Source organism: Somniosus microcephalus, chromosome 9, assembly GCF_052327205.1.
Source record: "Somniosus microcephalus isolate GS21.2 chromosome 9, FLI_Smic_1.0, whole genome shotgun sequence".
In the NCBI taxonomy this organism is placed as follows: Eukaryota; Metazoa; Chordata; class Chondrichthyes; order Squaliformes; family Somniosidae; genus Somniosus; species Somniosus microcephalus.
The window spans coordinates 23,753,426-23,776,986 of NC_140995.1; the positions used below are offsets into that span (position 1 = coordinate 23,753,426).

The window sequence follows — 23,561 nt, forward strand, 5'->3', positions numbered from 1 at the left end:
GACTCAAAAGACCCTCGGTACCGCCGGGCACTTCAGCTAGTATATATATATATATTTACGCAATAAAATCACTAATTTCACAATTTTTGACAAACTACTTAGAGCCATCCAATAATCTTTCACTCAATTAAATTTGTTAATAAACCAGTGAAATCCAGAATTCAATGTCAGTTGCTTGCTCTAGCTCAACGAGCTGAACGACATCTGCACGGAATTTCCTCAATACACTTTCAGAATCAGTCTAAAATTGACATGACACATGACCTGATGCCCCATTTGATGTCAAAGCAAACAGCAGCTCAGTCCCAGTCAGTGAACATGGGGGGGAGTGTCAATGTATTCCAATGAATGTCAGCTGTGGCTCAGTTGGTAGCACACTCACTTCTCTGTCAGAATGGTTGTGGGTTCAAATCCCACTCCATGGGACTTAAACACATAACAAAAGCTTGGCTGATGCTCCAGTGCCGTGCTGAGGGAGTGCTGCACTGCCGGAGGTGCCGTCTTTCAATTGAGGCATTAAACCGAGGCCTTGTCTGCCCTCTCAGGTGGACGTAAAAGATCCCATGGCACTATTTCGAAGAAGAGCAGGGGAGTTATCCCCGGTATCCTAGGCCAATATTTATCCCTCAACCAATATCGCTGAAAGCAGATTATCTGGTCAGTATCACATTGCTGTTTGTGGGGGCTTGCTGAGCGCAAATTGGCTGCTGCGTTTCTCACATTACAACAGTGACTCCACTTCAAAAAGTACTTCCATTGGCTGTAAAACGCTTTCAGACGTCCGGTGGTCGTGAAAGGCGCTATATAAATGCAAGTCTTTCTGGCCTCATATCACACGGTCCGCCCTCAATACCCAAACCTCGCCTCGCCCCGCCCCCCTCGCCAGCAGCTCTCTGCTTGTTGGCTGAAGCAGCTCGATTGACGTTCTCCACAACCAATGATAACACGGAAGCCCATGCATCGCCACCAATGGGAAAGCAGCTGTGAATAGAGGGGGCGAGGCTTGCCTTGCGCCGGCTGGTTGGGTGATCGGGTCACGTGGGCTGCGGGAATCGTTCTGTCAGCCGAAGAGCGAGCGGTGAGTGAGAGAGCCGGGCCCTGCACCCGGGGAGAGGGGCAGTGTGGGCCAAACCTGGCCCTCCACCCGGGGAGAGGGGCAGTGTGGGCCAAACCTGGCCCTCCACCCGGGGAGAGGGGGCCAGACCCGGTCCTCCACCCGGGGAGAGGGGGCCAGACCCGGTCCTCCACCCGGGGAGAGGGGGCCAGACCCGGTCCTCCACCCGGGGAGAGGGGGGCCAGACCCGGTCCTCCACCCGGGGAGAGCGGGCCTTACACCCGGGGAGAGGGGCAGTGTGGGCCAGACCCGGCACTCCACCCGGGGAGAGGGGCAGTGTGGGCCAGACCCGGCCCTGCACCCGGGGAGAGGGGCAGTGTGGGCCAGACCCGGCCCTGCACCCGGGGAGAGGGGCAGTGTGGGCCAGACCCGGCCCTGCACCCGGGGAGAGGGGCAGTGTGGGCCAGACCCGGCCCTGCACCCGGGGAGAGGGGCAGTGTGGGCCGGCCCTGCACCCGGGGAGAGGGGCAGTGTGGGCCAGACCCGGCCCTGCACCCGGGGAGAGGGGCAGTGTGGGCCAGACCCGGCCCTGCACCCGGGGAGAGGGGCAGTGTGGGCCAGACCCGGCCCTGCACCCGGGGAGAGGGGCAGTGTGGGCCAGACCCGGCCCTGCACCCGGGGAGAGGGGCAGTGTGGGCCAGACCCGGCCCTGCACCCGGGGAGAGGGGCAGTGTGGGCCAGACCCGGCCCTCCACCCGGGGAGAGGGGCAGTGTGGGCCAAACCTGGCCCTCCACCCAGGGAGAGCGGGCCTTACATCCGGGGAGAGGGGGCCAGACCCGGCCCTCCACCCGGGGAGAGGGGCAGTGTGGGCCAGACCCGGCCTTCCACCCGGGGAGAGGGGCAGTGTGGGCCAAACCTGGCCCTCCACCCAGGGAGAGCGGGCCTTACATCCGGGGAGAGGGGGCCAGACCCGGCCCTCCACCCGGGGAGAGGGGCAGTGTGGGCCAGACCCGGCCCTCCACCCGGGGAGAGGGGCAGTGTGGGTCAGACCCGGCCTTCCACCCGGGGAGAGGGGCAGTGTGGGCCAAACCTGGCCCTCCACCCAGGGAGAGCGGACCTTACATCCGGGGAGAGGGGGCCAGACCCGGCCTTCCACCCGGGGAGAGGGTCAGTGAGGGCCAAACCCAGCCCTGCACCTGGGGAGAGGGTCAGTGTGGGCTAGACCCGGCCCTCCACCCGGGGAAAGGGTCAGTGTGGGGGCCAAATCCGGCCCTGTACCCGGGGAGAGGGTCAGTGTGGGCCAAACCCGGCCCTCCACCCGAGGAGGGTCAGTGAGGGCCAAACCCGGCCCTCCACCCGGAGAGAGGGTCAGTGAGGGCCAAACCCGGCCCTCCACCCGGAGAGAGGGTCAGTGAGGGGCAAACCCGGCCTTCCACCCAGGGAGAGGGTCAGTGAGGGCCAAACCCGGCCCTCCACCCGGAGAGAGGGTCAGTGAGGGCCAAACTCGGCCCTCCACCCAGGGAGAGGGTCAGTGAGGGCCAAAGGCCCTCCACCCAGGGAGAGGGTCAGTGAGGGCCAAACCCAGCCCTGCACCCGGAGAATGGTTGGTGTGGAGCATTGCAAATCCAGTTTTACTGGGAGAATTGGTGTGCGGTTGTATTAATTTAATCGTATTGGGGATTAAACACTAGATAACCCTATTAGTTGGTAATTGCTTCAGAAATAATCGATTTGTTGTAAAGTATTTGGGGACATCCTGAAGTGGTGATAAATGCCAGTTCTTTGTAGATTTTTCTGTTGAATACCTGATTGGCCTGGAAACTCATGGCTGTGCCAAAAGTCACCAAACCAAACTACTGAGAAATTTGCAGTTTCTGTTTGCCTGATAAGAGTGCTGACTCGCCACCTTCATGCCTCCCCCGAAAGGATGCATCTCATTTACCCAAGGCAAGAACGTTTATAGGTTGGAACGATCCAAGTCTTATTGGGCTGGATGTTATTGTTAAGAGTTTAACTAAAATGGAGCAGCCTACTGCTAGCACAGAGCACCAGTAAGCTTCCTGCTGCTTGTCCAACTAGAAACCTCTTTATAGTTTGGACATTGATTTGCAGAATTATCTGGGAAGAATCCTAGCGGTAATGTCGGCAAATACAGCAGCCATTGTGTACACCAAGGTTCCACAAACAGCAATGAGATGGGTTATGGCCCCACAATCCCTCTCTCTTTCCCCCCCCACCCCCCACAAGATATTTGCGTTCCTCAAATTCTGCCCTCTTGAGCATCCCTGATTTTAATCGCTCCACCATTGGTGGCTGTGCCTTCAGCTGCCTGGGCCCTAAGCTCTGGAATTCCCTGCCTAAACCTCTCCGCCTCACTACCTCTCTTTCCTCCTTTAAGACGCTCCTTAAAACCTACTACTTTAACCAACCTTTTGGCCATCTGCCCTAATTTATCCTTGTGTGGCTCGGTGTCAGATTTTGGTTTATAATACTCCTGTGAAGCGCCTTGGAGCATTTTACTACATTATGGAGGGAGTTCAGCGAAGATTCACCAGGCTGATACCTGGGATGGCAGGAATGATGTATGAGGAGAGATTGGGTCGATTGGGCTTATACTTGCTGGAGTTTAGAAGAATGAGAGGGGATCTCATTGAAACGTATAAAATTCTAACAGGACTAGACAGACTAGATGCAGGAAGGATGTTCCCGATGGTCAGGGAGCCCAGAACCAGGGGTCGCAGCCAAAGGATGAGGGGTAAGCCATTTAGGACAGAGATGAGGAGGAATTTCTTCACCCAGAGAGTGGTGAACCTGTAGAATTCTCTACCACAGAAGGCAGTAGAGGCCAATTCATTAAATATATTCAAGAAGGAGTTAGATATCTTTCTTAAGGCTAAAGGGATCAAGGGATATGGGGAGAAAGCAGGGACAGGGTACTGAATTTGGATGATCAGCCATGATCTCATTGAATGGCGGAGCAGGCTCGAGGGGCCGAATGGCCTACTCCTGCTCCTATCTTCTATGTATCTATGTTAAAGGTGCTATATAAATACAAGTTGGTGTTGGTTGAGTGCGTAGAGAACAAGCACAAATGCTGGAAATCTGAAATAAAACAAAATCGATGGCAGATCAACCAGCGCAAAAAAGGTTAATTAATTGAGGTATTGACCATTGGTCAGAGCTGGTGTAGGTCAGGCAGAAGAATCCCAAAACAGCTGAAAGCCATAGGTAGAAATCAAGAGCGTGGATATTCTGACTACTTTCACAAGGATGAGTGCTGTGCCCCAGTTTGTTCTTTGTGCCATGTCTCTGTGCACCCAGTCCGATAACTCAAACTCTTTTTGGAATGTTGACTAGTTTTGGTTGCTGTAATATCTCTGATTGGCACTGACCCTGTAGCTGTAATATTGCTTTCTAGCAGGGAGTGGAGATAAATGAAGTTTATGTCCAGTGGTTCTGTTTATATTTAGGTAGCATTGTTGTGTCCTTTGATTTGTGTTAAATGACGTGTGCCAGTGAAATTCAAGAGCCATTGTATTCATGAAAAATTGCAAAACGTTTTGGTTGCAAAGTAATACAGCAGTGTGTAGTGTAAGTACATGCAATCTATTAAAACCATTGCAAGCTGCTGTAATGCAAGAAAATCAGTATGTTAAACTGCCAATTTTTGGAAGTATAGGACTGTACATGTACGGTGATTCTTTGTACTACAACACTTTGTTAATACAAGTATGCAGGTTCCAAAGTGAACAGCATTGCTCACTACCACCATGCAAATAAAGACTTTTCATTGCAAGGGAGTGATGGGAAATGCAGTCTCCCGATTGAGTTCATTTGATCAGATGCTTGTTAACAGTTATGATTCTTGTGACTTCCATTATAAGAAGTTCTTTGTGGCTTTAATCTCAATGTATGACATTCATTTAAAATTCTGAATTACCATTAACATTCAGGTGCCAAATTAGATTGTGGTCATCACTGTTGCATGCTTTCAATGAATGGGGATTTACAATTATTTGTTCAAGCATCTTGGATTAGAATTGTTCAGTTATACATTGTACATGCGCTACAGTGATTTAATGACACAGTGCACATTGGTGTTGTATTTTGAGAGTCGGGTGGTAGTTGAATTTGGTCACTTTGTTTCAGTAACTATTATAATCTACTTTCTTCTTTCCTCTTGTGTTAGCCAGTGATTTGCTCCATCGGAGTGTGTTGTGGTGTGAGGAGGGACAGAAGGGGTTTGTTGCGTAGGACTCTCGGAAGGGGGAACCAACATTTCCTTCTTGATCCAGCAACGACCCACAAACTTCAGCGAATAAGGAACGGAAAGCTTGAGCAGCTTTATATAAAAAAAACTGTCAAGAAGGAAAAAAAACTCTCGAGACTGGGCTCAAGCATGGCTAATTTTCTTGCACATTTGTCACGAGATCCTCCATTCAGTAGCAGAGCACTTGACAACAGGTCTAGCTTCAACATTTTTGAGTGTTCAGCTTTTCTCTCAAACGTTTTTCTCCTTTTAACAGTTAAAAATGTGATAGTGGAAGCTAATTAAAGAGAAAAAGTGCAACAAATGTCTTGAATTGAGTGGCTTAAGTAACTCTTTTCACCGGACACTTGTTCTTTGTACTGAGCTGTGAATATTTTTAAATCTCACTTGATGGAGAAATGAACAAATCACCAATGCAGCAATCTCAAAGCGTTTTAAGAAAAGAAACCAAACTTTATGAACCCAGACCTTGACAGTAGCAGTACATCACTTACTCTGACTGCATATATCACCATCTATTGCCAGTTGCCCTTCCAGCCTCGACCTGTGTTTGTAATTGTAACGGAATCTGTTGAAATGACTGTCAGTGCGACAATACAAAAAACAGAATTACCATTGTGGATTTAGTACGGCTAAGGCCTGTCTAATCTGTCGTGCAAGCTACTAGTTCCTCCTTTACTTAGTATTTTTCTCAGCACTGTGTTTAGCTTTCTAATCATTGTAGAGAACACTGCAGGAAGTGAAATCTTTTACCTAATTTTAGTGTTGGGCTAGAAAACTGCTATGTCTGCCACCTGGAGATGAAGGAGAAAAATCACGTTTGAACGAATAAGTTAGTCATTACTTTATCCATTTGAATAAGTGGCCTAAATAAATTTCTTGGAGTTTAAAATGAAACTTCCAAGACCTGATGACTCCACTGGTGAAAATGGTTGAGTCGCTGAGCCATATGGACCAGAAAAGTCCCCGGTTTGATCCTCGGTCTACGCTGAGTTAGCTGATTTCAGCTGAGACAGTTGGGTTTGGGTTGCGGGGGCAGTTTGTCATTCTTGCTGGAAGCGTGCATGTGTGGACATCAGGCGAGGACATGCTATTGTGCCGCATATGGTTGACTGGCCTACAAATCCTCCATTTGACGCTTGCACATGAAAAATAGTAATCTGGGCAATTGTTAGAAGGTTCCCAGCTCCTGTGGAGCTGTATCTCCGCACAAAACAAATGTCTTCAAGAGGGGAGACAATTGCTCTCCGATGGATGTAAAAAATAAAAAAAAATCAATCCCATGGACAGAGTCAGCATGGTTTTACGAAGGGGAAGTCATGTTTGACAAATTTGCTCGAATTCTTTGAGGACATAACAAACAGGGTGGATAAAGGGGAACCAGTGGATGTGGTGTATTTGGACTTCCAAAAGGCATTTGACAAGGTGCCACACAAAAGATTAATGCACAAGATAAAAAATCACAGGATTGGGGGTAATATACTGGCATAGGTGGATGATTGGCTATCTAACAGAAAACAGAGCAGGGATAAATAGTTCATTCTCGGGTTGGCAATCAGTAACTAATGGTGTTCTGCAGGGGTCAGTGCTGGTTCCCCAACTCTTTACAATCTATATTAACGATTTGGAGGAGGGGACCAAGTGCAACATATCCAAGTTTGCCGACGATACAAAGATGGGAGGGAAAGCAGTGAGTGAGGAGGACATTAAAAACCTGCAAAAGGACATACTAAGTGAGTGGGCAGAAATTTGGCAGATGGAATATAATGTTGGAAAGTGTGAGGTTATGCACTTTGGCAGAAAAAATCAAAGAGCAAGTTATTATCTAAATGGAGAGAAACTGCAAAGTGCTACAGTACAAAGGGATCTGGGGGTCCTGGTGCATGAAACACAGAAGGTTAGTATGCAGGTACAGCAGGTGATCAGGAAGGCCAATGGAATCTTGGCTTTTATTGCAAGGGGGATGGAGTATAAAAGCAGGGAAGTCTTGCTTCAGTTATACAGGGTATTGGTGAGGCCACACCTGGAATACTGCGTGCAGTTTTGGTTTCCATATTTAAGAAAAGATATACTTGCTCTCGAGGCAGTTCAGAGAAGGTTCACTCGGTTGATTCCGGAGATGAGGGGGTTGACTTATGAGGAAAGGTTGAGTAGGTTGGGCCTCTACTCATTGGAATTCAGAAGAATGAGAGGCGATCTTATCGAAACATATAAGATTGTGAGGGGGCTTGATCGGGTGGATGCGGTGAGGATATTTCCACTGATGGGTGAGACTAGAACTAGGGGGCATAATCTTAGAATAAGGGGCTGCCCTTTCAAAACTAAGATGAGGAGAAACTTCTTCACTCAGAGGGTAGTAAATCTATGGAATTTGCTACCTCAGAGCTGTGGAAGCTGCAACATTAAATAAATTTAAAACGGAGATAGACAGTTTCCTAGCTGATAAGGGAATTAGGGGTTACGGGGAGAGGGCAAGGAAGTGGAGGTGAGTCTAGGTTCGGATCAGCCATGATCCTATTGAATGGCGGAGCAGGCCCGAGGGGCCGTATGGCCTACTCCTGCTCCTACTTATTATTTGAAGAAGAACAGGCCAATCTTTATCCCTCAACCAACACCATCAAAAACAGATTATCTGATCATTTATCTCATTGCTGTTTGTAGGACCTCGCTGCGTGCAGATTGGCTGTATCGATTTCCTACATTACGATAGTGACTGTCTTTCAAAAAGTACTTAATTAGCTGTGAAAGAAAGAAAAAAGACTTGCATTTCTATAGCGCCGCACGACCACCGGACGTCCCAAAGCGCTTTACAGCCAATGGAGTACTTTTTGAAGTGTAGTCACTGTTGTAATGTAGGAAATGTAGCTTTGAGATGTCTTGAGGATGGGAAAGTGTTCTTGTGTTTTTTTTTAAAAGAAAGGAGTGAGAAAACTCCAGTAATTTGATTCACTTATCTAAGTTATACTTTACACATTTTGATTACAAGTGATCCAACTGCAGCCATTAGACAATCTTACAATTTTGTCCTCATCAAAGGGACAGTTAGTGTTGGAGAATGGAATATTTTTGTCATTTCAGGCACTCTGGTCAGAGATAGCACCAAAAGCAAATAAGTGCTGGAAATCTGAAACAGAAAATGCTTGGAAACACTCAGGAGTTCAGTCAGCATCTGTGGAGAGAACAGACAAGTTAAAGTTTCAGGTGTAGACCCTTCGTCAGAACTGGAAATGCTGATGATTGGTTATTTCTTTCAATAATAGCACCGTGTTAGATGCCGAGTAAAGCTCCTTGCACTCTGCCCCAGCAACGTGCTTCAGGCTCGGTCTCAGAGGAGCAGTCTTGACATTTTTCAAATGAGATTGCAAATTAATGCCATATGTGGGGTACTTTTGTTATGTTGGCCCAAGTCCTGCAAGGACTAGATTGAGACTTCCCAAACTCATTTCACCAAGGATCCCTGCTGGCAGAAGAACATCTGAAATAGCAGGAGTCGGCCCTTCGAGCCTGCTCTGCCATTCAGTAAAATCGAGGCTGGTCTTCTATCTCAACTCCACCTTCCCGCACTATCCCCATATCCCTTGATTCCCTTTGCATCCCAAAACCTATCAATCTCAGTCTTGAATATACTCAATAAGACTTGCATCCCACTAGATTGAGCTAGATTTCAATCCATCCAGAGATGAAAGACGACTGTTTCATCTAATCCTCTACACCACCCTAGCTTTCAGCCTCAAACAATCTTAATATTTTCTAGTACGCTTAGCAGGTGATGTCAGGATTGAGCTTTAGAGAAGGTTGGGACAATACAAAACCAGTGCATATCCCTAAAAGCCAATGGGGGAAAAGTTCAGTTGGTTGCGCCACCCGTTAGCGCCTTAAGATGGCGCTAAGTGGGGCGCAAACCAACTAGCGCCCGGGCGCGGCACTGCCCACGCCTCCCGCGAAGTTCAGCGGGAGGTTAGTGGTGGCGCTAGCCGTTAGTGCTGTGCCGCTGGCGATGACGTCATTGGTGTGCGCAGCGCCCCGCTCACGCCCCGGCCGCGATCTTCAGGATCGCCCCCTGATTTACCGCCGGACGCTCTGTCCGACAGGGTCAGGGTGGCCGGGGAGGCGCAAATTAAAGGCGAGGTGCAGGGTGGCCATTTTTGTTGTTGGCCACCTGCCTGCGCTCCCGTCCCTGGCCTCCGGAACCCCTCACCCGCGGAGTGCCGGCTGCGCTCCAAGAGCCTGGCATTTCTCTTGGGTGCCGGGCTCTTTTGCTTGAACTCCCGATCCCCGGGGGCCCAGCTGGGCTCCAGATCGTGCTGCACAAGGCCCTTCCCCTTTAAGAAGGGGAGGAAGGCCTGTAATACCGCACTGCGACGCGCCACGGTATTCACTCGCAGCGCCCCAAGAGGGAGGCGGGGCGCCTCCAGTAGCGCCCCGCTTCCCTTTGGGGCGCAACGGACCAATTTCCAGCGAGGGGGCGTTAATTTTTCCGGGACGCTACTTTTAGCGCCCCGGCGATGTCAGCGCCCCAAACAGGGCTATACTGAATTTCTCCCCCAATGGCTCTACTTGTGTAGTTAAGCAATCATGGTCAACAAATGAGGTAACGGTATCCATCTAAAAGCAGAAGCTTACTAAAAATGCAAGGAAAAGTGGAAATCCAGCAGACTGGGACAGCTATAAAAAGCGACCGATACATAGAAAGTAATGAATGTGCAGAAAAAAACTTGCAAGCGATACCAAGGCTGACAGCAAAAGTTTTTATAAATATATTAAGAGAAATAGTGTGGTAGAGGGGGATATGGGCCCATTAAAGATTGATGCAGGTGAGACTATAGTGGATAATAAGAAAATGGCAGACTTGTTAAATGAGTACTTTGTATCCATTTTCACAATGGAGGAAGAGGACAAAATACCAGTGGTACAAAGGAGCCTAAAAATAAGCGAAGGAGGCACTTAGTGGCTTTAATATAAGTTTAGAAAATGGTAACGGAAAAAATAATGGGACTTAAGATTGACAAATCATCAGGGCCCAATGGTTTCCACCCCAGGGTATTAAAAGAAAAAGGTAAGGAAATTGCAGATGCATTGATAATTCTCTAAATTCAGGGATTCTGCCTTTGGGTTGGAATATTTCAAATGTCACTCCATTATTTAAGGTATAGGAGAAACCAGGTAATGACAGACCTGTCAGTTTAACATCAGTTGTGTGGAAGTTACTGGAATCTATCAGACTCTTCTCTCCCATTGCCTTGTAGGTAATCTAGGACTATTCTTGATGTCAAAGCTACTGGTCCACATGCAATCTTCCTTTGCTTGTTGTGGTCAAAGATAGTCTGGGCAGCAGGTCACATTGTCCTGTTTGGTCACCTTATTTTGGCAAATAGCGGACAAATACTTCATGCCTTAAAGAAGTAGGAAAGTGTCAGGGAAGGATAAAGTATGTTTAGACATTGTACTTTTCCAGGTTATAGAGATCTATCATTTCAAGATTCCACTGATGCTAAGTGCTGACATGTAAACATTGGACTCCACATGGATTTCTTTTGATCAATCTCTGGGCTGTAAACCAGGTGTCAGTACAATTCAGTACCAGCTACATCTTGCTGGTACTGAATTTTTCTAATGTGAATTTCCAAAGGAATTCCCAATGAAGATGTGAGGTAATGCTGTAGCTGTTGTCAATGGAGTGGCTCCCAGATGAAAGGGGATATCGGATAGAAAAGGATCTCCTACAACATATGGGCCTAGAAATTCAGCTGGCTGCGCCACCCGTTAGCGCCTTAAGAGGGCGCTAAGTGGGTCGCAGGCCACGCCTCCCGCTAAATTCAGCGGGACGCTAGTGGTGGCGCTAGCCGTTAGCGCTGCGTCGCTACCGATGACGTCATCGGTGTGCGCAGCGCCCCGCTGACGCCCCGGCCGCGATATTTGGAAGCGCCCCCTGATTTACCGCCGGACGCTATATGCGACCGGTTCAGGGGGCCTACCTGCAGCGGTAGAGGCACAAATTAAAGGAGGTGCAGGGCGGCCACTTTTGTTGTTGGCCGCCTGCCAGCACCCCTCTGCGTTCCCGTCCCCGGCCTCCTAAACCCCCCCCCCCCCCCCCCGTGGAGTGCCGGCTACATTCAAGAGCCTGGCATTTCTCCTCGGTGCCGGGCTCTTTTGCCGGCACTTGCGATCGATCGCGCTGAACAAGGCCCCTCCCCTTTAAGAAGGGGAGGAAGGCCTGCAGTTGCGCAACGATATTCAGTCGCAGCGCCCCAAGAGGGATGCGGGGCGCCTCCAGTAGCGCCGCGCTTCCCTTTGGGGCGCTCCAACTGAATTTCTGGCGGGCGGCCGCGAATGCTTCCGGGGCGCTACTTTTAATGCCCTGGCGAGGCTGGCGCCCCAAACGGGGCTATAGTCAATTTCTAGGCCATGGGGTTTTAAAACTTTGAGTCCCTTCATGAGGCGAGTACTTTTATAGTCAAACTTCATTTTGTAGTGATTAACTTCCGAGCCAGCTCTCTAGTCGAAGAATAGTGAGAGCAACTGTGTTGGTTATTTTGTTAATATTTAGGTTAGAGGTTCTGCTAATATTTGGGTATCGCAGCTCTTGGGCAAAATGCATTGTAGTTGAGAAATTGTCATATCCTTTAATTACCACAAGTTATCTCTCGCAGGGTGGCTACTGAAAGACCACCTACTGCAACTGAACTAGCATTTGTTTGGAACCTACCCCATTTGGCATATCGGAGACTGGGCACTCCCCGTATGTGAGTCTAGTTTGAGTCTGCTACCCATGAGTAGCCACCTTTTTAAAATCTCTACAATGGGTGCAAAATAACAAGTGTTCTTTCCACTTTCCTCCCCTACTGTCATTGACTCCACAAGTGCCAGTTGGCTTCCCATACCTTGTCCAAGTTGGTATTCATGTGACTCCCAACTATGTGGCTGTGGAGGCTATCAGTCTTGTCCTCGCAGGTGCCCTTACAGCAGGGTTCACCGGGAAGGAATCCGGAGTGGGAACCGTGAAACAACTTTTCTCGACCAACCTGGGGAGGTGTTGTGGCCAACTGTTACCCCCGTGCCACCCCAGATGAGAATTAATTCAGTGCCGACTGGGAATCAAACCTGAACCTTCCTGGTTTGTGTGGCTCAGAACTGATAACTTTATTTTTGATTTAAGTAAAATGTTTACTTTGGCCTTAAACAAGTTTTTTTTTAATAAGCATAACTATAACTTTTTTTGTTGAGGGGGATTTTACTATTGGTACCATTAATTAAATTTTTTAAAATCAAATTGTCAAAAGAATACGACCTAGAGCTTTTTAAATTCATTTTTGGAATATAGGTGTCATTGGCAAGGCTGGCATTTATTGCCCACCCCAGTTGCCCTTGAGAAGGATGTGGTGAGCCACCACCTTAAACCGATGCAGGCTGTGTGGTGAAGGTAGTCCTACAGTTAGGTCGGAGTTCCTTCATCGTCGTTCAGTCAAAAACCTGGAACAGCGATATATGTTCAAGTCAGGATAGTGTGTGACCTGGAGGAGAACTTGGTAGTGATGGTGCTAAAGTTGGCCTCTGTATGTCTGGACTGGGAAAGGGAAAATTAGACACCCCGATCACAATCCAGTAACAGTGGCTGAGATGTACGAGTGTAGAGCAATTGGGTAAGGAAAGATTCAAACTCTGCCCTCTCAGTAGCTTACCAGCACTCAAAATTAATAATGATGGCTGCTTAGATGAGTCCATTGAGTCTTGTCCCAGCACGGAACAAGACCTTCAGGAAAAAGAAAAGAAAGACTTGCATTTATATAGCGCCTTTCATGACCACCGGACGCCTCAAAGCGCTTTACAGCCAATGAAGTATTTTTGTTTGAAGTGGAGTCACTGTTGTAATGTGGGAAATGCAACAGCCAATTTGCGCACAGCAAGGTCCCACAAAAGGCAATGTGATAATGACCAGATAATCTGTTTTTTGGGGTTTTTTTTTGGTTATGTTGGTTGAAGGATAAATATTGGCCAGGACAGGAAAGGAGAAATAGAAATATTGTGACTTCAGTAACCTTTCAAATGTTTGTAGTTACATTTTATCGGAGATGAATATGTAATGCAACTCACTTTTTTTGGCTTTTGCTCAGCTCATTAACATTCCTCCGATTCTGGGTCTTGTAGTTGTCTCTGGAACAGTAGGGCAGCAGTGGCGAGTGGGTCGAGTGAGCGTTGCTCTCATTCTGCCTGTAAGCGAGAAAGGGATCGGTTGGCATAGTTTGCACCCAGCAGATGAAGACCTTACCAAAGCCAAAGATCTTCACAATATTAATTACATATCATCACTCAATGTTTTAGATATAATTTTGTGATTGTGCTGCTTCAATTGTACGTAAGGATTAGTTCAGTTTCTTGCACAATTGGATTAAGTCCCACTGAGGTCACCAGCATTAATTATTTTTCACAATCTAGACAGAACAAAATCAACAGACAGAAAAGGAACTAAAATTATTAAAATAAGCTCCAATTTAACATTTCAAGGAAGTGCACAGGTTGGTTAAAACCTCTAACCTGGAATTTTTGATGGTGTGAACAAGTTCCACTTCTTGAGGTTTAAAATTCTGTATGAGAAGACCATATATATTTTTCCTGTAAAGCTATATTAAGTAGCACTGAATCTTGTAAAAATACTTACTGTTTCATTCGCATTAGACAAAGCAGCACAGTAAAAGGCACAGTTAAATAATGTTTATAGCATAACTGAATAAGAAATGAACCAATTCTGAATAAAAATGCTTAATCTTGCTTAGATCTGTCTGTACCATGTTGTAAATCTCTAGAAAATATTTTTTTTTTTTTGGAGATTCCTGTGTTGGGAGCCTGGTACTCCATTTGCTGTACTTGGCTGGAGCATCAGTTTTTGGGATCAGCAATGCTGCTCTCCATCATTGCCTGCAGTCTGTGCCAGTCGAGGCAAATCGCTTCCTACTTGAATTGGGTCCACCTACTGTGCCCCTGCAGAGCTCACTCTGCTCCCTTCGGCTAGCTATCCCGACCCAGCACACTTGTCAATTCCTGCCCCAACCATGCCTGCTTCTTAATTCGTGCACTTTTAAGTTCAGCTCTTCTACTGTACTTTGCCGATTGTAATCGCAACTGTAAATGGTAAGTACAGTAACAGCTGAACTCTTGACAGCTAATGAGAAAACTGGGTGAAGGTGGACTACCCGGTGGGAGCAACTCGGAACAGAGGTGATGCTAGTGGTGCTTGGGGCTGCAAAGTTCTTCTGTTTCTTCCCACCTCCTTGTCTACGTACTGAGCCCGAGTGGCTCCCAGCTTACATAAGAACATAAGAAATAGGAGCAGTAGGCAGGCCAATCGGCCCCTCGAGCCTGCTCCGCCATTCAATAGGATCATGGCTGATCTGATCCTAACCGCCAATCCACTATCACAGAACCATCTCCTGAATCTAACAGAATTAGACACACGAAATAGGAGCAGGATCAGGCTACACGGCCCCTGGGCCCGCTCCGCTACCCACAGGGCCATGACCGATCCGAACCTAGACTCATGTCCAAATTCCTGCCCGTAACCCTTAATTCCCTTTACTTCTAGGAAACTGTCTCTTTCTGTTTTAAATTTATGTAATGATGTAGCTTCTACAGCTTTTTGGGGCAGCATATTCCATGGACCTACCACCCTCTGAGTGAAGTAGTTCCTCCTCATCTCAGTTTTGAAAGAGCAGCCCCTTATTCTAAGACTATGCCCCCTAGTTCTAGTTTCACCCATCATCGGGAACATCCTCCCCGCATCCACCCGATCCAACCCCTTCACAATCTTATATGTTTCAATAAGATCGCCTCTCATTCTCCTGAACTCCAATGAGTAGAGTCCCAATCTACTCAACCTCTCCTCATATGTCCATCCCCTCATCCCCGGGATTAACCGAGTGAACCTTCTTTGTACTGACCCGAGAGCAAGTATGTCCTCACCTTGTACAACTGACGCAATACCTCCCTATTTTTATATTCTATCCCCCTAGCAATGAAAGCCAACATTCCATTGGCCTTCTTAATCACTTGCTGCACCTGCATACTAACCTTTTGAGTTTCGTGCACCAGGACCCCCAGATCCCTTTGTACTTCAGTACTTTCCAGTTTCTTGCCATTAAGATAATAACTTGCTCTACGATTTTTCCTGCCAAAGTGCATAACCTCACACTTTCCAGTATTGTATTCCATCTGCCAAATCTCTGCCCACTTACTTAGCCTGTCTATGTCCCCTTGCAGGTTTTTTATGTCCTCCTCACTCACTACTTTCCCTCCCATCTTAGTATCATCTGCAAACTTTGATGTGTTACACTCGGTCCCCTCCTCCAAATCGTTAATATAGATTGTAAAGAGTTGGGGACCCAGCACTGACCCCTGCGGAACACCACTAGTTACTGATTGCCAGTCTGAGAATGAACCATTTATCCCAACTCTCTGCCTTCTGTTAGATAGCCAATCCTCTATCCATGCCAGAATATTACCCCCAATCCCGTGATTTTTTATCTTAAGCAATAATCTTTTGTGTGGCACCTTATCAAATGCCTTTTGGAAGTCTAAATACACTACGTCCACTGGTTCCCCTTTATCCACCCTATATGTTACTTCCTCAAAGAACTCCAGCAAATTTGTCAAACATGACTTCCCCTTCATAAAACCATGCTGACTTTGTCCTATTAAATTATGATTATCCAAATGTCCTGTTACTGTCTCCTTAATAATGGACTCCAAAATTTTACCTACCACAGATGTTAGGCTAACCGGTCTATAGTTTCCAGCCTTCTGTCTACTGCCCTTTTTAAATAAGGGTGTTACATTAGCAGTTTTCCAGTCTGCCGGGACCTTTGCCGAGTCCAGGGAGTTTTGGAAAATTATTACCAATGCATCCACAATCCCTACCGCCACTTCCCTCAAGACCCTAGGATGTAAGCCATCAGGTCCAGGGGATTTATCCGCCTTGAGTCCCATTATTTTACCGAGTACCACTTCCTTAGTGATTTTGATCGTGTTTAGCTCCTCCCCCCCCCCCCCCCCCCCCCCCTTTAGCCCCCTGTTTGTCCAGTGTTGGGATATTCTTAGTGTCTTAGTGTAAAGACTGATGTAAAATATTCATTGTGTTTTTGCCATCTCCATATTTCCCACCATTAATTTCCCGGTCTCATCCTCTAAGGGACTAACATTTACTTTAGCCACCCTTTTTCTTTTTATATAACTATAAAAACTCTTACTATCTGTTTTTATATTTTTTGCTAATTTACTTTCATAATCTATCTTCCCTTTCTTAATCAATCTTTTTGTTATTTTTTGCTGTCTTTTAAAGTTTTCCCAATCCTCTATCCTCCCACTAGATTTGGCTACCTTATATGCCCTTGTTTTTAGTCGAATACTATCCTTAATTTCTTTACTTAGCCACGGATGGCTGTCTTTTCTTTTACACCCTTTTCTTCTCAGTGGAATATATATTTTTTGGAAGTTGTAAAATAACTCCTTAAATGTACACCACTGATCATGTATCGTCTTACCCTTTAATCTATTTTCCCAATCCACTCTACTCAATTCCGCTCTCATACCTTCATAGTCTCCTTTATTCAAGCTTAGCACGCTTGTTTGAGATCCAACCTTCTCACCCTCTAATTGAATATGGAATTCAACCATGTTATGGTCACTCATTCCAAGGGGATCCTTTACTAGGACATTTTTAATTAATCCCGCCTCGTTACACAGGACCAGATCTAAGGTTGCTTGCCCCCTGGTCGGTTCAGTTACATACTGCTCAAGAAACCCATCCCTAATACATTCAATGAACTCATCCTCAAGGCTGCTCTGCCCAATTTGATTTGTCCAATTAATATGATAGTTGAAATCCCCCATAATTATAGATGTTCCCTTATTACAAGCCTCAACTATTTCCTGATTGATACTCCGTCCAACAGAGTTGCCACTGTTCGGAGGCCTATAGACTACGCCCACTAGTGTTTTTTTCCCCTTATTATTCCTTGCCTCCACCCAAACTGTTTCATTATCCTGATCTTTTGACCCAATATCATTTCTCTGTATTACAGTGAATCCTTCCTTTATTAACATAGCCACCCCACCTCCCCTTCCTGCCTGTCCTTCCTGATCGTTAAATAACCTGGTATGTTTAATTCCCAGGCATTGTCACCCTGCAGCCATGTTTCTGTAATGGCCACAAGATCATACCCATATGTAGTTATTTGTGCCATTAACTCATCTATTTTGTTACGAACGCTACGTGCATTCAGATAGAGAACTTTCAAAGATGTTTTGTGACTGCCTGAGTGTTTCTAAGCCCATCTATCTGTTCACTCGTCTATGCCAAACACTTCCTGATCCTTCCACCCCTCGTTTGACTCTCTTTCACAAGCCCTTGCTAATCATTATGTCCAAGGCTATCTTTTGGTGGTTTTTCATAGAAAAATGTGCAGTACAAGCCCATGTAATTAAAAAAAACAGAATTTCACTCATTCAGTCACTGGAAACCAATGGCCTTGATCCATTTTCTGGATTGTTTATACTTTTTGTGCTTGTGTCAATATGTTTCACATTTTGTACAGAGTTATTTTATGAAACAACTTGAATAGAACTATCATCTCTTTGTCAAGACTGTTGTCAGGAAGTAATTCTTCAAGGAAATCATGATTAATAGTTGGAAATATCTATGGGTAGGATAGTGGAGTAATTCAAGAGGCAGTAGACACTGATGATATCAGCTGTGGTTTCTATAGGCTGAATATCCTCTCTTTGTGATCCTATTTTTATGATCTATTTAACCTTTATATTTTGAAATTAATGTCAGGTGGTATACACCTGGTGAACAAGAGGAAACTTGCATCCATTCTGAAGTAGCAGAGCTGCACACTTAAATGTGGTGCTGGCTTTCTGGGTGTTTCAAGCACTTAACTGCTTGTCATTTCCCCCACACCCCACCCTGCACCCCCCCCCCCCCCCCCAAATAAAAGTTAGCTGCAGTTGGTATCTGCACTGTTAGCACAAAAATGGAATAAAAGTTAGGTTTACATCTCGTATGAAATGAAAAAGAATAATTACAAAATGTATCTTGGTACTGTAAGCATTCAAGGGAGACTCCATATTGGTAGTATGATGACTTTATTGATACAGAATAAGTAAATGCAATCACTAGCAGTAGTACAGAGGAATAAGCAAAACGGTATTGCCCACTCCTCTGGCAGAAACGCAACTCTGCCTCTTGTGTTCCTTCAATTATCTACAATAAGTTCTATCTTTCTCCCAGTTTATATCCTGTTCCCCTTCCTGGCGACTCGTTTGTCTGCCCAGTGGTCCAAGTTCAGCGACTGCATGATCACACCTTGCATTCACTTTACTTCGCATGCAAACCCACTTAATTAATATGCAAACTCGCCATTGGATTGTGTAAAGATCGTAATCAGTACCTCACACTATAGGATTAAACAGGTTTCAGTTACTGTTGGATCACCCGGAACCTATTCTAGTTTAACGTCGTATCACCCGAAACTTATGAACTCTGTTTTCTCCACGCTGCTTTCTAAAATTTAGTTCTACCATCAACCCTGCTTCCTTGCAGTACTGGATGGCAGAGTAGATTCCAGTACTCTTTTTTTTTTCCTATTTGGGACCTCGGATTAGAATTCAGTCTAGAATGATGGAATAAAAATCTGCATGTGGACATTTGCATGTATCTCTCCTAAGTGAAGAGGCTTGGGTGAAACGATAGCAAAATACTGCGGATGCTGGAAATCCGAAATAACAGAAAATGCTGCAAAAACTCAGCAGGCCAGGCAACATCCGTGGAGAGAGAGAAACAGAGTTAACGTTTCAGGTCGAAACCCTTCTTCAGAACGGAGAAAAAAATCAGGAAATGAATCAGATTAAAAGGTCAGTTTGGGGACTGGGAAATGGGGGAGGGGATGAAAGAACAAAAGGGAAGGCCAGTCAGAGGTTCTGTAAGGGAACAGAACTTCCCTTTTGTTCTTTCATCCCCTCCCCCATTTCCCAGTCCCCAAACTGACCTTTTAATCTGATTCATTTCCTGATTTTTTTTCTCAGTTCTGAAGAAGGGTTTTGACCTGAAACGTTAACTCTGTTTCTCTCTCTCCACAGATGTTGCCAGGCTTGGGTGAAATATAGCTTACTATCTAATCATGAGATTCAGTAGCTTTATTTTTGTGATCTTGCTTGAATAATGAAAATATATTCCATCCTTTTAACTTGCTCCTAATGATTGATTATCATTACAGTGCACTGAGCATACCGGGGCAATCCTGTTCCTAATGTGTGTAGGTCCATAATTTAGCATTAATTATAGCAGTCTCACATAGAATCTGCTATATAGATGGCTGCATGGGAAGATGAAAATTTAGACCACTTTTCATTCCTGAGTATTGACATCCCTTGCTTTAATCAGTACAACATCCTCTTTTTCTTTAAACAAGATACCAGAGAGTGATATGAAGGTTGCTTTACTTGATGGGTTCAAATTATAGTTAAAGCTTTGGGGACGTGGCTTATAATGTCAACAAAACCCTTTGGTTAAGTTACTGTCCATAATTATTGTAATCCTGCGTAATCAACATTTTTTTTTATTTGCTTATGGGATCTGGACATCGCTGCCCAGCCCTAGTTGCCCTTGAGAAGGTGGTGGTGTGCCGCCGCCTTGAACTGCTGCAGTCCGTGTGGTGAAAGTACTCCCACAGTGCTGTTAGGTCTTATTGGGCCAGAAATTAGGATCGGGTGCTTGCCGCGCGTGCAAGCCCCCGATGTGCACTCACCCGGCGCGCCGACATCTGAAGCCTGGGCCTGCTTGGAATTCCTGTCACTGGCCCGGTTCAGATGTCGGCGCGATGTGCTTGCCTGATCCAGCGGCGTAGTTAGTGCGATGTGCCGGCTGGGATCAGGTGAGCACTGTACAACCAATCAGGGGAGGGGAAGGTTCATTCATGAGTTTGAGAGTAAGAACTGTCAAACTCATGAAAAGTACGGGCGCCCAAAAGACTAGTTTAACTTTAAATAAAATTAAAAAAAAATCCCAATAATTAAATAAACTATAAATAACTTTAAAAAAAACTATTTTAAACAATTAATAAAATTTTTGAAAAATAATTTTTTAATAAATCGGGTCTAAAAATAAACTTACCTTACTGTAAAGTCCTTAAAAACAATGAAGCTGCAGAAAAAATGTAATAATTTTAAATAATAGACCACTTACCTTCAAGAATCCACTCCTTACGCCTCCTTTTTATATGTGTAAAAAGTTCAGGCCCTTGCACACGGGCAAACCTGTCAAAAAGAAGGAAGGTCAACGCGTGCGCGGCGAGTCCTGCGCGCAGGCGTTGGACCTCTGAAACCCTTGGAGGAAATGCCGGTTTCCCGCGCATGCGCTGTGCATGCTGAAATCCGGCACTTCCAACGGGCCCACGCGTGAGTACCCCGTCCGTACTCGCGTGTTGGGACCGGAATTACTGGCCCATTATGTTTTGTAGTGGTTAGTTACAACTGAGTGGCTTGCTAGGCTATTTCAGAGGGCAGTTAAGAGTCAACCACATTGCTGTGGGTCTGGAGTCACACATATAGTTAAGGACAGCAGATTTCCTTCCCTAAAGGACACTAGTGAACCAGATGGGTTTTTATGACAATCCGGTAGTTTCATGGTCACCTTTACTAATACTAGCTTTTTATTCCAAATTTATTTAATTAACTGAATTTAAATTCCCCAGCTGCCGTGGTGGGATTTGAACTCCTGTCTCTGGATCATTAGTCCAGGCGTCTGGATTACTAGCCCAGTGACATTACCACTATGCTACCATTCCCCTAAAGTCATGCATAAGTATACACCAAGTCTCTTGAATCCGGGTAATTACTCTGTAGTAGTATTTAATATTATTGCTTGATGGTAGCCAGTGAGTGTGCTCGTAACAACTGAACAAAATTGACCCCAAATTAAATACGTGTGATACCTAGGAGTATGATATAGTTTGTAATCTGACTTTGGGGTTCAGTTTTACTCTTGTTATCTCACTGAAATACTGGAAAAATATTCCACCCTTGTAGCTATCTTATTTATTGTACTTTACAGGATGGCGCTCGCTAAAAAAACCACAAACTGCAAGCAACTTTAAAATAGTTAATCTGGCCGTGTTGTATTTCAAAACTGCTGCTACCAATTACTCAAACAGCCTTCAGAAAAGCCTAAATCTCGGGATAAACGCAGATTTGCGCATACGTGACAAAACATTCGCGCAGGTGCAAATCGCACATTTTCCGCGCATGTGCAAATCGGGTTTTTAAATCGAGAGACTTGGGTGTTGGATCGCGAGTGAAGCTTTATTTCACTCAGAAATCGCATCTCTCACGATGGAATTGCAAGAGTTGGCAATACTGAATGGCCGTCGCATTCCAAATTGAAAGTTATGTTTTCACTTGCGTGTTGTGTTAAATTTCCTTTATTACTTTGGCTCATGCCTCTGTGCCAGAAGGTCGTGGGGTCAAGCCCCACAACAGAGACTTGAGCACATAATTTAAGCTGGCACTTCAGTGCAGCACTGAGGGAATGCAGCACTGTTGGAGGGTGCCGTCTTTCGGATGAGACGTTAAAACGAGGCCAAGGTTCATTTTTCCATGAATTTAGGAATGTTGCACAGTTACAAAATCATATTATTCACCAATCTACTTGCTTTATAAGATTAATTTGAAATAATGAATTATCACAGCTTGGAAACCACCAACATTGGAAAATGAATTAGCCAGCAGAGAATAAAAATTGATTTACTCCCCATTAAGGCTTCTACCAAATCTGTGCCAATGTGCTCGAGTCCTGGAGTGGGGCATGAAACCACGACCTTTGAACAAGTTTGCCTCTTGATTCCTTTTTTTCCCCCAATTAAAACACTTTATTTGAAAAATTGGAGAACAAAACTAGTCACACATACAAAGTTAATTTGCATCACTTTTACAGAATTGAAAGATGGTCAATAATTTTCCCCTGGAAATTCAATAGATCAGTAATGCAGCGAACATAGGCACTGAATCTGTCAACTCTTATGATTTCTTCCCATTCTTCCCATTCTTCCCACAAATGTGGCTTCCATTTGGAATGAAAATTAAAAAAACCGGCGGCACTGTGTTCATCCCTCCCAGCAAATCTAGGTGGTTAGGTTCTGGCATGCCTCTAATAAAGCCCAGGTTGACGATGCTCTGGTTTCCCCAAAAACCTGGGCTGATTTTGGTTTCCGTTGTGCCCCACTTTTGGGTGGTAGAGGCCAGAAGGAAATCAATTGTGCCAGATTCTTGCTGGTTGTGGGCCCGGTAAAATGTTTTGTTTGGGGTTGGAAGTATGAAGCTCCCATTGGAAGCAGGTGGGAGTTTCATTTGCATGTGCAAAAGGGGGTGGGGAAGGGCACCATGCCATTTCCAGCCCACCAGCAAGCAGGATGCCGAGTCCCCTGCACAACCATGGAAACCTGGCAGGAAAGAGGTCTTGAGCAGACCTGTCGATGAGAGCGCATTTTAAAGGCCTACAGATTTCCCAAGCAAGTATCTTCGGGCTTTTAAAAAAATATTTCAGGTGCCAATTTTCACAATTTTTTTACCCCGAGCTCCATTTATTGACATCAGAAGATTTAACAATAGGGATCTTCTAAGCTGACGTTTTTGTAGGAACAGGAGGCGCTGCAGAATGATGGGCAGGTCAGGCTGCCTGAGAGGCACTTTGTCTTCCTGTGGCCACCTGCATCTCCACATCTACAAGCGAGGTGTAACGTACTCACAATGGCAGCCATTGTGCTGCTGGGAGCACCTCTTCCCAGAGGACACTGTGCCAGAACAACCCCCAGTGGTATCACGATGAGATGTGAATGTCTGACTGACCATTCTGAAGTGCCTACTCCCAGCCTGGCTTGCTGTATATGGTACTGCATGAAAAAAAGCATGCCAGAGCGATCAGGAGCTGACATTGCCTGTTTGATTGCACCTATTAAAATGCCAACAACCATTTCTGCAGGCCCATGATGAGCTTGCATGGTAATGGAGGGACCTGGCTTTCTTTACAGGGTGTGGGTCAGCACAGGCTCAGATGCTTAGCTGTGACCTATGATGTAAGGACATCTGCAGAGACCATGCAGAATAAAGCTGGAAATGTGCTGGGGCAGTAACAGTCAGCTGCAGCCTAAGACTTATAAGTTGGCTGGTATAAGGGAGGTGGCATTGCTTAA

At 45.8% G+C, this 23,561-nt stretch overlaps 1 protein-coding gene across 1 annotated transcript in view; it reads left to right on the forward strand.

Moving 5' to 3' along the window:
- Positions 1 to 850: 850 nt before the first annotated feature.
- cln8 (CLN8 transmembrane ER and ERGIC protein) overlaps positions 851 to 23,561 on the forward strand; it is a 33,352-nt gene continuing 10,641 nt past the window's right edge. Inside the window, exon 1 of the mRNA XM_085996434.1 lies at positions 851 to 1,078. The gene's annotated coding sequence lies outside the window, so the exon portion shown is untranslated. The remainder of the gene's footprint in view (positions 1,079 to 23,561) is intronic.